This window comes from Coenobita brevimanus, chromosome 32, assembly GCF_032717465.1.
Source record: "Coenobita brevimanus isolate Jiangsu-jjx chromosome 32, ASM3271746v2, whole genome shotgun sequence".
Lineage (NCBI taxonomy): Eukaryota > Metazoa > Arthropoda > Malacostraca > Decapoda > Coenobitidae > Coenobita > Coenobita brevimanus.
In genome coordinates, this window is record NC_136985.1 from 6,418,084 (window position 1) to 6,433,947 (window position 15,864).

The window sequence follows — 15,864 nt, forward strand, 5'->3', positions numbered from 1 at the left end:
ATGCTGAATGCGATTACGGCTCATGATTTGGCCAAATATTGGTTTCAGCATAATAGGGTCCCTTGTCCAGTATGCCGGAATTCTGTTCTTTCGTACAATACCTACCACAAGTACCAGGGCAAAAAATAAAAACGTTTCTGGAAGAGAGACCGGGGAATCATATCTGATAGAATGCCTGCTCCTTGTGCCCAGTCTTTCACTCTCACGGCGCTGGCTGCTAGCGAAACGGTTTGTTTGTTCCACTATTTCCTCCACAAAACCCTCACTGAAAAAAGATGGAAAAAATCCAGCCTGGTGGAATTAGGGTGAATTCCTGGAGCAGTGCAGCCAGTGTGCCCCTGCTCAGTGAAGGAGAGAATGATGGGAGAAAAATCATTCCCATCCTCCCAATTCCGTGACACAAATCCCTCTTCCCCATCGTCGCCTTCGTCTGGGTGGGGAGGAGATGCTGGCGGGGGAGGTTGGGGAGGAGTGCAGAGGGCTTCCCCACTCGCACCCCTCTTCCCTTGGCCTTTCCCCTTTCCCTTTCCCTTACCCTTACAGCCTTGTGGAACATTAGGGAGCTGTGGGGATGAAGTCTGGAAATATTGGGGAGCATAAGACGTGCTGGGGAGTGGTTCCTCCCCACCTTCCCCCTTCATCACAACGCCACATGATTCATCACGCACCCTCACTCACCCACATGTCTGGGAATATTGGGGAGCATAAGACGTGCTGGGGAGTGGTCCCTCCCCACCTTACCCCCCCATCACAAGCCCATGTGATTCATCACGCACCTTCACTCGCCCACGTGATACGCCCCGCCACCTCACACCTCCGCAGGAGAGCGATGACTCACTCCTGCCACTATCACTTTCTATACTCATCCCTGCACTTTCCCTTTCACTCCCCACTCCCTCCACGCCTCTTTCACCCTCCTCAAACAAAAGACTAGACTCATACCTGCTTGTACGACGTGGTGTGCACTCGGGGCCGGGATGGGTGATAATCTCTTGGCTGTACTATGTGGCAGCACGTCCCACGGCTCCGCCCTCGTCCTCGTCCTCGAATTTGGGCTCCACATCACATAGGGGCTGCCGAGAGGATGTTGCACGTTGTTTTTGTGCAGGCTGGCCGTCTCTAGCAGCAAGATAAGTTACGCAGCGCTGCTTCCTGGGGGACGGGACCTCCTCATCACTGCTGCTGGTTTCCACCTCCTCTGGTTGGACATAATCTTTGTCCACAACCTCGTCGTCCAGTGGGGAATCACTGTCGCCTGTGAAGGCGTCCAAGGCGGTTTAGATTTCCTCCTCTGAGAGACCCTTATGCACCATGTCTGAGCAGGACTGCTGCTAACAGGCGAGTGACCGAGCCGAGGGTGAGCGCGGGGTCGTGTGGGGTCGCCGAGTGTCCCCGCCTGGTGGCAGGTAGGGGAAGGTCAAGTGACCCTACGTACCAAAAATCAACCGTGAATTTTGAAAATTGTGCAAATTATGCACATTGCAATTGCGCAATGTTGTTGAACGAAAGGCAATGATAGACTACGTGTGTGTGGATGAGCGAATGAGAAGACAAGTGTTGGATGCAAGGGTGTGGAGAGGGTGGGGGAATGGAGTCTCGGACCATCACTTAGTGATGGCCAAGGTAGAGCTGCAAAGAAAGTGGTTGAGGAGACGAAGGGGAAGACAGGAGGAAGCAGCTCCTGTGAGAAGAGTGAAGAAATTGCAAGATAGTGAGAAAAGGACAGAGTATAGGAGCATAGTGGAAGAAAGATTGGGAAGGTATGAGCTAGAGCAGATGGAAGAGGTGGAAGACGTATGTAAGATATTCACGGAAGAGATAAGCACAGCGTGTAAGGCGGTTTGTGGAGTGAGGAGGAGATGCAAGGGTGTGCAAGGGACAGTATGGTGGAATGATGAGGTGAAACGAGCTGTGGAACAAAAGAAGAAGGCATATGGTGAATGGTTGGCGAGTAGAGGTAGGGGAGAAGATGAGAAAGAGAAGAGAGAGGTATATGTGAGCAGGAGAAGGGATGTTAAGAGACTGGTGAAGGAGAGTAAAAAGAAAGTGGATGAAGAGTTTGGGTATACTCAGTCTGACCCCCCACTGATGGGCCCTGCAGCATGGGTAACCCTGTCCACCTGTTGAGGCCGAGGGGGGATCTGCCCACACTGGGATGACCTACAAGGTTTACGGTACGCATGCACCCCTGTGGGAAGTTACACACACACACACACACACACACACACACACACACACACACACACACACACACACACACACACACACACACGCACACACACGCACACACACACACACACTTACACACACAGACACACACACACACACACACAACAATACATAAATACTGATAATTGAGGTAATTACAATTATTTGAGGTCCAACATAATACTTAATCTGATTCTTATAGGACTATCCTTAACTTTGTACAGTGTTTAAAATGGTACACATTCTATAAACAAATATTACTCAACAAAAAGTACCAATACCGTCTATGGCAACGTTGACAGACATAAAATGGTTGCACTATCACACGGGATAAAAATTTTCATCAAATATCATCTTATTTTTATGTTAATGGAAACATTAACCCCTGAAGCAAGCAACTCGCTCACAGGTTTCACTCGTCTACTCGTAAACGACCCTGTCATCCCAGAAAGGATGTCTATGGGTCTTAAATTACACAGATGCTACACAAGCTGAAGCAAATCGCCTGGTCATAACTGGAATAATAAAAAAAATAGTAGTATATCCACACGCCACACGCTTCAAAGAGTAAAATAATTAAAATGCCTACACAGGGAGAGCTGGTAATTTGGGGCAGAATACAGACTTAGGATTGAGCTAATAATTGAGCACACGGATGTATTATCAAATCTACACACACACACACACACACACACACACACACACACACACACACACACACACACACACACACGGCACAAACTTCCATCATCTCCCTCTCAGTCCTACGATTGGAAGATGCTAGACTACAGTAGAGAAACATTAGTCTACAGTCCACCAGGTTTACATTCACATGAGCCAAGGGTTGCAACTAATGCAATATCTACAGTATGGTATACTCATATATTGATCTGTTTATTCTTATGCAGATTAACTCATTTTAGTATTCAAGTTCACAAGACGTGAGTGTGTCTTAATGTGAGTACACAACATCCTTCTTCCTGTATTTCTTCCTGCAGAAATAGATGTGTGTAAAGGGAAACAACAAATCTTCCGCTTTTATCCTGACTTCTGATCCCCGAGGAAAATAAGAGAAGCATATTCCACTTTCTTAGAAAACAGCATACTCCATTAAGGAATAATGTGTCTTTTTTTTTTTTCTATTTCTACCGAGGTTCTGCACAGGGACACCTTCATGCGGTGGCACCTATGTGACTGGGTGACTCCACTTCCTGTTAAACAAACGTTTTTCAGCTGTTTCCCAATCACTCGAAACGAGACGAGGATGGTGGACTTTACAGTAGATGAAACACAGTTTCATCCTGCAATTCACCGGGTTCCCAATCAGATGAACCTGGGGCAACAAACACGTAGGTTACAAACTGTCAATTTCGAGGCGTGTGTGAAAGTGGCCCTGTTGTATTGGTCTTAATGCTATACTGCTCCGAAAGAAATAATCAATTCTTTGAGGGTCGCTGTATAACGTGCAGGTCACTGACGTTTGAAGAAATGAGCTTATCGACCATGAGCCGGACGGTAGACAAACAACCATCCCTCCCAAACACTATGTCCAGCACATTCAGGCAATAAAAGGTTGACAGAGCTCTGTCAAAAATTAAATTAATGATTGATATAATTACTGAAATAAGAGCTTGCAGCGCAACTGCCAGAATCATATTCCAAACTAATATGAAGATGAACATGAAAGTGAAGAAAATTAATGACCTAAATGATAAATTTATATAAAACGGTAAGCATTACAACCGATCGGTGTATATAATGGCCTACTTACACTGCTTGCTGTAGTTAACTGGAGTCAGTCTTGGAGGACGAGCCATACGAATTGACGAACTTCGAGATTCTTGAGCCATCAGGCGAGGCGTGTGTCTTGGTTGAAGGGGAACGTACGTCGATGTTAATATCTATGTGGATGTTAATATCTATATGCATATCTATATCTATATATCTGTATATATATCTATACATGTATATACACTCAAACCTCGATTTGAGGGACCTCCATTTAAGGGATTTGGGATTTAAGGGACTACATATTCTACCTGGCAACTGCACATTATTATTTTGTAATGATACGTAATGTCTAGGTTATTCACATTATTACGTTTCTTTTTACAATATCCGTAAAATAATATTCATAATTATATAAATAAGTAAGATAAGTGAAACAATCTTTGCATTTCACAATGGACATTTTCAAGTAAGGGACATTTTCAAGTAGGGGAGAAGTTGAGTCCCCATTTAGTCCCTTCCAACTTAGAAAGGATTTCAAACTGTTATGGAGTTAACTGGTTTATCCAGTCAAGGTAGTTTGGGAAACCACTCCCAGTACTTAATGAAATAGTCTGGTGCTGTTAGGACTGAGTGATTGATTGATTAACCTAAATAAAAAAAAGAAATAAAATGAAAACACTAAAAGCGCTAAACATTAAACTTACAAAAGAGTCTGGGTGTCTGCATAAGGGAGAGGATTCTGCCATCCCTCTCCATAGCACAAGCATCCTCTCCAAGCACCAAGCTGTTAATAATAACGTAAAGAAGACGTAACATGAGGGACAGGGTTAACCTCAATCCAATGACGTCTTTTTCAGATTAATCAGGCCATAATTAACCCTTAAACCGTGGGCTTGTTTTGCTTTGACTTGCAGCTTCCGCGGGCATATTCGCGCTCCAACAGACTCTCTAAAAATATTTGCCAAAAATCAATTATTAGTCCTAGAATATAAAATCACATATGCTCATGGCACATACCTTCAGCTTTCTCCTTGGGTGTTTGTTGAGCCTTCGTCGAGTACCGTAGGACTTGTGGAGACCTCTGAAGTTGGGTAACGAAATCTCCACTTTACACTTCCCGACAACTCGTAATATGATTACCACAGCCTGATATTATCGCTAGAAACACTATTCTGTGATTCTCAAATAGTCTGGAATCCATACTCCAAAAAAAAAAACACACACACTGTAAAAGCAATGAAAATTACGAGGGCGTATGACCATCCCACTTCCGATGGTTTCCCGCTGGAGTTGTCTATTATTCATAAAAACACTCACACTTTATTTTTCTGTTACTATATAACACTTATATATATCTACAGTCTTTATCCATAAGTTTCCTTCAGTAATAGTAGTTTATTGTCACTGTAGGGATTCAATTTCTTTCAGTAAAATACGTAGCATTCACTTTCTCGTCCTGTATACTAGCATTGAGAGTGAATGTCACTTTCACCTTCACTCTCATAACTCATAGTATTCATACATGCTAGAGTGAAACTTTCACTTTCATTACTCCTAGTATATATACTTGTGTTCTTATAATACTACTCATTTACATTTCTATATACATTCTCTATTTTATTTACATTATTTACATTTCTATTTTATTTACACTGTGTTATGTTCTGTCACTTGAAGTAACGTATAAAACTATTTTCCACTGTTCACTTATATTTACATTTATTGCTTTCACTTGTTGTTTACACATTATTGACACATTATTTACATTTCCACTTGCACTGTTTTACTCAATAGAAAGATCGTAGTCACTATCTATCAATTGTCAGCCCTTTACCTCTTTCCACACGAGGTTTAGTAGGGGTTAAAGGTCACAGGGCCCTTTGCATGAGGCTAAAAAGCAGGCGCATGTTGATGTTGTAATCAAGGACACACTCAGGTTTCCATATGTGGCGCCTGTTCTTGCTCCGGTAATCCAAGGACTCTGTACGGTGCATCAAGGGGCGGTGAACCGTGGACAAGAGGCTGACTTCTCTATTGTGGTTCCACACAGTTGCAAGTATGTTGTTTGCCTGGAAGAAGACAACCTCATTTCTGTCAAGTTTCCGCCCCACCTTGACCATGTGACGCCGGTTCACCTTGACGGTACCACAGATTCCCGTGTCATGCCTGCATAGATAACAAGCGAGAAGAGGGCTATTGTACCAGTTGTCCAGGTACAGGACGTGACCACGATGAAGGTAGTCTTCTATCATTGTCTTTACCACTGCTCCAGACAGTCCAATACTCCCATCTTCTATTATGTCTGTCTGTGCACCGGTGTACAAGACTATGTCTTGCACATAACCAGTCCTACAGTCACACATAACAAAGATCTTGAACCCAAAACGGTGCCTATTGCTGGGTATGTACTGCCGAAATGAAATATTGCCTCTCCACAACACCAGACTCTCGCCTATGACAAGGTCTCTATAGGGATAAAATGAGGAATGAAATGTTTGCCTCAGGTGATCAAAGACCAACCTGCAAATGCAAATGACACAGATAGGATTCGCCTCATCCTATCTGTGTCATTTGCATTTGCAGGATCATCAGCATCGTAAAAGTGGAGGCGACTTAGAATATGCTGAATGCGATTACGGCTCATGATTTGGCCAAATATTGGTTTCAGCATAATAGGGTCCCTTGTCCAGTATGCCGGAATTCTGTTCTTTCGTACAATACCTACCACAAGTACCAGGGCAAAAAATAAAAACGTTTCTGGAAGAGAGACCGGGGAATCATATCTGATAGAATGCCTGCTCCTTGTGCCCAGTCTTTCACTCTCACGGCGCTGGCTGCTAGCGAAACGGTTTGTTTGGTCCACTATTTCCTCCACAAAACCCTCACTGAAAAAAGATGGAAAAAATCCAGCCTGGTGGAATTAGGGTGAATTCCTGGAGCAGTGCAGCCAGTGTGCCCCTGCTCAGTGAAGGAGAGAATGATGGGAGAAAAATCATTCCCATCCTCCCAATTCCGTGACACAAATCCCTCTTCCCCATCGTCGCCTTTGTCTGGGTGGGGAGGAGATGCTGGCGGGGGAGGTTGGGGAGGAGTGCAGAGGGCTTCCCCACTCGCACCCCTCTTCCCTTGGCCTTTCCCCTTTCCCTTTCCCTTACCCTTACAGCCTTGTGGAACATTAGGGAGCTGTGGGGATGAAGTCTGGAAATATTGGGGAGCATAAGACGTGCTGGGGAGTGGTTCCTCCCCACCTTCCCCCTTCATCACAACGCCACATGATTCATCACGCACCCTCACTCACCCACATGTCTGGGAATATTGGGGAGCATAAGACGTGCTGGGGAGTGGTCCCTCCCCACCTTACCCCCCCATCACAAGCCCATGTGATTCATCACGCACCTTCACTCGCCCACGTGATACGCCCCGCCACCTCACACCTCCGCAGGAGAGCGATGACTCACTCCTGCCACTATCACTTTCTATACTCATCCCTGCACTTTCCCTTTCACTCCCCACTCCCTCCACGCCTCTTTCACCCTCCTCAAACAAAAGACTAGACTCATACCTGCTTGTACGACGTGGTGTGCACTCGGGGCCGGGATGGGTGATAATCTCTTGGCTGTACTATGTGGCAGCACGTCCCACGGCTCCGCCCTCGTCCTCGTCCTCGAATTTGGGCTCCACATCACATAGGGGCTGCCGAGAGGATGTTGCACGTTGTTTTTGTGCAGGCTGGCCGTCTCTAGCAGCAAGATAAGTTACGCAGCGCTGCTTCCTGGGGGACGGGACCTCCTCATCACTGCTGCTGGTTTCCACCTCCTCTGGTTGGACATAATCTTTGTCCACAACCTCGTTGTCCAGTGGGGAATCACTGTCGCCTGTGAAGGCGTCCAAGGCGGTTTAGATTTTCTCCTCTGAGAGACCCTTATGCACCATGTCTGAGCAGGACTGCTGCTAACAGGCGAGTGACCGAGCCGATGGTGAGCGCGGGGTCGTGTGGGGTCGCCGAGTGTCCCCGCCTGGTGGCAGGTAGGGGAAGGTCAAGTGACCCTACGTACCAAAAATCAACCGTGAATTTTGAAAATTGTGCAAATTATGCACATTGCAATTGCGCAATGTTGTTGAACGAAAGGCAATGATAGACTACGTGTGTGTGGATGAGCGAATGAGAAGACAAGTGTTGGATGCAAGGGTATGGAGAGGGTGGGGGAATGGAGTCTCGGACCATCACTTAGTGATGGCCAAGGTAGAGCTGCAAAGAAAGTGGTTGAGGAGACGAAGGGGAAGACAGGAGGAAGCAGCTCCTGTGAGAAGAGTGAAGAAATTGCAAGATAGTGAGAAAAGGACAGAGTATAGGAGCATAGTGGAAGAAAGATTGGGAAGGTATGAGCTAGAGCAGATGGAAGAGGTGGAAGACGTATGTAAGATATTCACGGAAGAGATAAGCACAGCGTGTGAGGCGGTTTGTGGAGTGAGGAGGAGATGCAAGGGTGTGCAAGGGACAGTATGGTGGAATGATGAGGTGAAACGAGCTGTGGAACAAAAGAAGAAGGCATATGGTGAATGGTTGGCGAGTAGAGGTAGGGGAGAAGATGAGAAAGAGAAGAGAGAGGTATATGTGAGCAGGAGAAGGGATGTTAAGAGACTGGTGAAGGAGAGTAAAAAGAAAGTGGATGAAGAGTTTGGGAGGAATCTGAGTGTGAAATGGAGGGAGAGTAAGAAATTGTTTTGGAAGGAGGTAAAGAAAGTAAGGCAGTGTGAAAGGGGAAATAGTAGGGGAGTGAAAGATAGGAATAATAGATTGTTGGTGGAGAAGAGAGAGAAATTGAGGAGATGGAAGGAGCACTTTGAGGATTTGTTGAATGTAGAGAGTGCGAGCAGTGTGAGTATAAGTGGTTGGGGAATGGCTGGGAGAAGAAGAGATGAGAGGAGGGAGGAAGAGATCAGTAGGTCGGAAGTAGTGGAAGCGATGAAGAAGATTAAGCTGGGAAAGGCCCCAGGAATTGATGGAGTGTGTGGTGAAATGCTTAGGTATGGGGGTGAGATTGTTGTGGAGTGGATATGGAAGTTGTGTAGATTGGCTTGGGAAGAGGGAAGGGTTCCAGAGGACTGGAAATCAGGTATAATTGTTCCTCTGTACAAAGGAAAAGGGGAGAGAGAAGTATGTGGTAACCATAGGGGTATTTGCCTTCTTAGTGTGACTGGTAAAATATAAGGTAGAATACTCATTGATAGGGTTAGGTATATGACAGAGGAGCTAGTTGGAGAAGAGCAAGGGGGATTTAGGAAGGGAAAAGGGTGTGTAGATCAGATATTTGTTCTAAGATGTTTAGTGGAGAAGTATCTAGAGAAGGGAAAGAAAGTGTATGCTGCCTTCATGGACTTGGAGAAAGCTTATGACAGAATAGATAGGCAAGGTATGTGGAAGGTATTGAGAATATATGGAGTGGAGGGGAAATTGTTGAGTGCTGTGAGGAGTATGTACGAGGGAGCTAGGGCTACGGTGCGAGTGGATGGTGAGCTGAGTGAGTTCTTTGATCTCAATGTGGGACTGAAACAGGGGTGTGTGATGTCTCCATGGCTGTTTAATATATATATGGATGGGGTTGTAAAGGAGGTGCAAGGTAGGGCAGTGGATGTGGGGGTGGCCCTAATGAATGAGGGTGAGATTTGGAAGCTTCCAGTGTTGCTGTTTGCTGATGATACAGTATTATTGAGTGAAGATGAATGGGAGTTGCAAGGTTTGGTGAATGAATTTGGGACAGTGTGTAGGAGGAGGAAGCTGAAAGTTAATGTAAACAAAAGTAAAGTTATGGTGTTTGAGAGGAATGAAGTCACAGAGTGTGCAGTGAGATTGGATGTTGAGGATATGGAGAATGTGAGTGCATTCAAGTACTTGGGTAGTGTGATGAGTAAGGATGGAACTTTGGGGGATGAAGTACGTGAAAGGGTACAGCAGGGAAGAAAGGTTGTTGGTACACTGAAAGCAGTGATGAGAAATAGGGAGGTGAGTATGGAAGTTAAGAAGTCACTGCATAATGGTATTGTGATCCCTACCCTGACATATGGAAGCGAGGCGTGGACCTTGCAAGAGGGGAACAAGTCAAGAGTGAGAGCAGTGGAAATGAGTTACTTGAGAGGAGCATGTGGAGTGACGTGGAGGGACAGGTTGACGAATGAAGAAGTGAAGGAACGTTGTGGGGTAGATGTGGATGTGGTTGAAAAGATTAGGAGAAATACACTGAGGTGGTTTGGACATGTGGAGAGATTGGAGAATGAAAGACTGACTAAGAGGGTGTATGTAGGTGAGGTGGAGGGAGGGAGAGGGAGAGGTAGACCGAGGATGAGGTGGAGGGATGGAGTTGAGAGGTATATGAGGGAGGGGGGGGTGAGTTGGGGGGAGGGGAGTCAAATGTTGGGTGACAGAGTGACTTGGAGGCGTTTTGTCTGCGGCCACCCTTTGCGGGATTAGGGCGTCGGGCTATAAATAGATAGATAGATAGCAATTGCGCGACGTACCAGTACGTCGACGGGACTGGCAATTACAAAATGTTGCAATGTACTCATACGTTGATGGGATGCCTTGGGTTACGAGTAAATGCTGCATAAAACTGTCAAGATTATTATCCTGGTTACTAGGATGGTGTCATAAGTTTATTGTTACCTCTAAAAAATAATATTAAACTCAGGAAGAATTTCTCTTGTCCAAAGGGTTCAGGAAAGATATATCTGACTGCCTAAGTTTAGGTTAAGACATTTTTTTGTCCCAGCCTCAATAAAATCACCTGGAGATTTTAAGATCATATTATGAAAGATATCTTATGTCTGCAAAACCAAACTTCCTGTGTTTACATCTTAACTACCATTATTTTTTTTTCCCACCTCCAGATAATTCTTTCCGTGATACGATAAACTTTTTGGATTCGTGTCCCTATTCTCGTGGGTTATGGAAGCTCCCTAACAGCTCTTCCTTGGCGATTTATTTTGCTTATCATGATACCTTTTACTGTCCTCTTCTGTTCATTAAAATAATTAAAATGCTATCATTCACAGCACAAATGAAATACAAATTGATATTAACCAGACTTGTCCAAAAATAAATTGCTAAGGAACAGGTGTTAAGGAGCTTCCTTACCTCTACTAGTGGTCTCTCTCAAAATAATATTAACTGCCAGCAGGAAAACTAATTTAAGACGGTACCGTGATGAAATGTTTAAACGACTTAGGCCCGCATGTCGTCAGCTGAGGCAGCTCCTTAACATCATTCCTTAGGCGATTCATTTTATTTATTATACTTTTTTGTCCTCATCTGTTGCATATATACTTCCAGTATCGCCATACCCTGCATAAATAACGCAAACATAAATATATATTATCCACTAATATCCATAAATAAATTGAGAAGAAGAGGTGTTAGGGAGCTTCCAGAATACGAGCTTCAGATCTGTCTATTAGCAGCTCGAGGATGGTTAAGGCACACAAGTTTTATCCTCGTCTCTGTTTTCCCACAGGACATGACCCGCAGTATCAGTTTACATCCAGGTCCCTAATACAATGCTGAAAACCAAACTCAGGTTCTCCCAGTTGTGAGCTGATTGTACTAACAAATGCACCACCAGCTGGCATGAAAAAAATAACAATATTTCCGAATATTTTTATCACTAAGAGCCACGAGCTTAATTAAGGTGTTACGAATCATAAGGCCAAATTACCCTCCCCACCTTTTTTTTTTTTGGGGGGGGGGTTCATATGAGGCGTTGGCTAGGTGATTTACTGAATATTTTGCAGCCCAGTTTTCCATCATCTGAGTCCTTCGCAGAAGGCAGTCAGAAAATATGAATGGTCACCTGCATAGGTAAATAGAGAAAAACCCTTATCCTTAATAATCTCACCTGTTTCTCTTGGTTTCCTTGTCCAATTCTGCTTGTGGGATGGAGCCACACTGTCGGTTGCTAAGTACTGTAAGGGTTGTATCCACTTGTTAAACTGGCAGTCGACGGCATAGCTTTATTTTACAGGCATTTTGAAGTCCAGTTACAATGATTCTGAAGACTTCATATGCGCCAAGCGTGAATTTAGCGCAGCTTATGAGAGGTAATGAGGTCTGGTCGAGATGTCGCAGCAAATAAGTGATAAAACTTTTGTATAGGCATTAAGGAAGGAAAAAAAATGTCAGGTAATGTACTGTATAATTTTTAAAGGTTAATTTAGCATGAGAGAGGAGTGGATTCCTGATGATAAAATCGTGTGGTAAGTCCCAGCTGAATCACAGAATAAGGAGTTGCATTTCTTTCTGACTGTTCACAAATGTTTCACAGAACTAACCGGCACGTCATGTAATATACCCCCGTTAATATGAGCGTTCGCGTGAAGAGGAAAATCTGCCAGACACCGCCAGAAACCATGTCTCGTTTTCGTTTTGATGGGCTAAGGGGGTCTTAGTCAAACTTCAGTGTTCTTTTTCTGATCGATATTTGCGATATTGGTTAAGTAAATGCCTAAAAAAAAAAAAAATGTAAATTACTCTTCCTTGTGCTATTTCATCCAAAATATCGCCTAAAAATTCGTATATTTATATATTCTTCCCTATGAAGGTTAGGACACTATCTGTCAATAAGACTGTTTTTGGACTGTTTGAAGCAAAAAAGGCGTATGAATAATGGCATTTGTATATAATATGACTTGTACAAAAAATGGCAAGTATGGTCTATCCATAGTTTAATATTTATTAGACTAAAATGTTACGGCGTATCGAAGCCTTGCGCTGCCAGACGTACGAAGCAAGCCAGCTGATGGAGTAGGTACAGAGCGAGGAAAGACACAACTGTTTTGGTTTGCTTGGAAAACTTGTTGTACCTGAGGCAGCAACTAAATATCGACATCCTTTCTCGAAGTGAATTAAGTTTTATTCTTAATCACAGGGAGTTTAATGTGTTAGTATGAATTATAATAACTATTATTGTTGATTAAAGATATACATATATATTTCTATGCATGCATAAACCAGGCTGCAACCGCTGTGAAATATTTTTTATATTACTATATTTTTTCATGCTGCATTGACAAAGCACTGTTTTATAGAGAAGAAATAGAATATTTACATATTTTTACAATATGTAAAATGCATGATAAAGGCCATTCAATCATTGCCCAACGTGATTTTTTTCCATCTGAAAAATTATAATACCGGTGATATCTGGCATTTCTCCAGTCGCGCGAACGCTCCTATTCCATCACATTCAAGCTAGAATGTTTGAGTATAACTGATTCAGTATTAATGTCCAAGATGTGACATGTGATGGTGTGTTTCTCTCTGCCAAAGTGTCGTATGCACTGCTGAGTTTGTGTCCAAAGTCACAGATATGGCTATCCCATCACTTTTAATGGACTCGCTACTATGTAAATCATAATCTCACTCTCCTTATTTTATTATGTGCTGTCTCTACGAAAGGTAACATTATTTCTCTCGCAAATTGGACTTCAAAGAGATTGTGGGTACTGGGGGTGTGGATGCTTGGTATTCCTTTATGCTCTTCACAATGACCGACTCTATACAGGATCCCTATTGTCCCTTGTGCAGTGTACGGACGTCGTATATGGGCAATATCTGCTTTATAAAACATGTTGTACTAAGGCTTTTCCGTTCATCGACTCCAGTCCTGTCTTGGACTCAGTTCTCTGCAATAATACATTATTATTTTTTCACTAATATGGGGGACACAATTCCTCAGACATTTTTTCTTTGGTTGCTGCTTGCTTTCATATTCAGTCCTTCAGCAATATGTTTTCTGTGCTTAAATTCCATGTACCTTCAGGCGATGTTATTTATGGTAATCAAAACCCTCATAGTGATTGTGTTAGAAGCAGTCTCCATCAAAGTAACGCTAATCAGTCTATACACTCACCTCTTATTCTTCCGCCCATATTCCTAATGTATTTAGTAATGGTTAGTTTCATTCCTTCATGCATATTAGTACAGTTGTATACAACTGGAATAGTCAACATTCATGGTGCCATTCCTTTCCCTGTAACACTACAGCCCGTTTTCCCGTCGGTTAAGGAAGCTCCCTAGCACCTCATCTAAGCGTTTTATTTTGTACATTACTCTTTATTATCATCTTGTAGGCCATTAAAATCACTGAAATTACACGGCATTCATCATAAATAACGTAGGAATTGATATTAACTAGCCATATCCAAAATTACATCGCTAAGGCAGGGGTGTTTGGGATGTTCCTTAACCGACAAGAATACGGGCCTATGGCTGACAGGGGCCTTGTGAGAAGAGTGATGAGAGACTACCAAAGAAATAAGACAATTAGATGTAGAGGCAATGACGGAACAGGGACACCAAAGAGGAGATGGAATGATGGTGTGAAAGAGGCAGGGGCTTCGAAGTACAGAGTCTCGCATATCTAGGAGGAGGTGAGGCGGGTATGGAGCAAAACGGAATGAGATGATATCTGGGGAGGAGAGAGAGAGTTGAGAGTTGCGGTCAACGCTCTGTAGCCAGAGTGAGAGGTGAAGTGACCAGAGTAAACGGCATAACAATCAAGGGTGTCTAACTAGAAATTTGAAGTTGATGTACAGTATGGTCGAGGAATAAACATGAGGGAAAAAGACAGACATAATTCCCCACTACAGACAGGAGTATTGTGTATGTATTTGGGAATATGTTAACGATGCACTAACTAGGTTCGCTTCTAACTAACTAGGTTCGCTTCCAGTCTGTTATATTAATTCTCATTGCATATATAGCCAGTTACAGCACAACATAGAGAATACACCAGAAATTTCACTGGGTTAAGATGATAATAACATCACGTTTAAACTGAGTAATAGTATTTTGGCAACGTAGTGTAAAATTAATTATGCAGCCAACCGTTAATTAAGTGAGTGAGAGAGAGAGAGAGAGAGAGAGAGAGAGAGAGAGAGAGATGTTGCAAGTGTAAAAAATCACAACACGAAGTATTAACACACCTCTTTAAGGGCATGGCAGGGCCTACCTTGTCTTCGTAAGGTTTCCAAACAGCAGAAACTTCCATCACTCGGATACCTTCCCTACTGAGTGTCTTCTCGATCATCTCACTTTTATACATCAGCGCCAGGCACAGAGCGACGACGCAGAACATGCTCTGCTCTGCCGCATTTTGCTTGGCTTGACATTTTGTTTTCCGGGATGAATAAACAACGTGACGAGAACAAAAACAGCAAACTTACCTTAGAAATAACAGTAAATGCCTCCCAAGAGAACTGATCATTGTTGTTATTATTCTTTCTTTGGTGTATCGAGTCTGGAAAATAGTGTGGTATATGGAGGAATATTTTAGGCCATATATCCATAGTCCAGCTCACGTATGATGTCATATAAATGTAAATGTGCGTAGTCTCATTTATCCATGTAATTATGCTTGCTCCAAAATTATATGCATAGTAGGGATTAATAAATTATACTTTTGGTTAATTCATGCAAAATATTTATGTAAGACACACAATGGAACATGTCATTTGTAAGTCACGTTAAATCTTACAAGTAATACAGAACTACTAACAGATAGCAATGTCCTCACGCCAGTGGCGTACCTGAGGGGGGGGCGGGGGGGCTGTTTGAAACTGACCCCCGGGCCCCCAATTGAGGGGGGCCCCCCCAAAGCCTTAAAAATTTGTTTTTTTTATTAATATTTAAAAAATATATATATTTATCATCCCGACAATCCCGGCTGAGATATTAGATAACTTTTGAAAATTAGGGGGGCTAGGTTCTTTGCGGGGCCCCCCCTCCAGAAGGGGGGGCCCCGCAAAGAATCTAGCCCCCGGGCCCCCAAATCTCTAGGTAGGCCCCTGCCTCACGCAGCTGGCATTTGTGTGTGTGTGTGTGTGTGTGTGTGTGTGTGTGTGTGTGTGTGTGTGTGTGTGTGTGTGTGTGTG

At 43.5% G+C, this 15,864-nt stretch overlaps 1 long non-coding RNA gene across 1 annotated transcript in view; it reads right to left on the reverse strand.

The window, feature by feature from the left end:
- The window catches only part of LOC145395613 (uncharacterized), a 136,611-nt gene extending 121,623 nt beyond the window's left edge, over positions 1–14,988 (reverse strand). Inside the window, exon 1 of the long non-coding RNA XR_013896643.1 lies at positions 14,943–14,988. This is a non-coding gene — a long non-coding RNA (uncharacterized LOC145395613). The remainder of the gene's footprint in view (positions 1–14,942) is intronic.
- Positions 14,989–15,864: the final 876 nt, after the last annotated feature.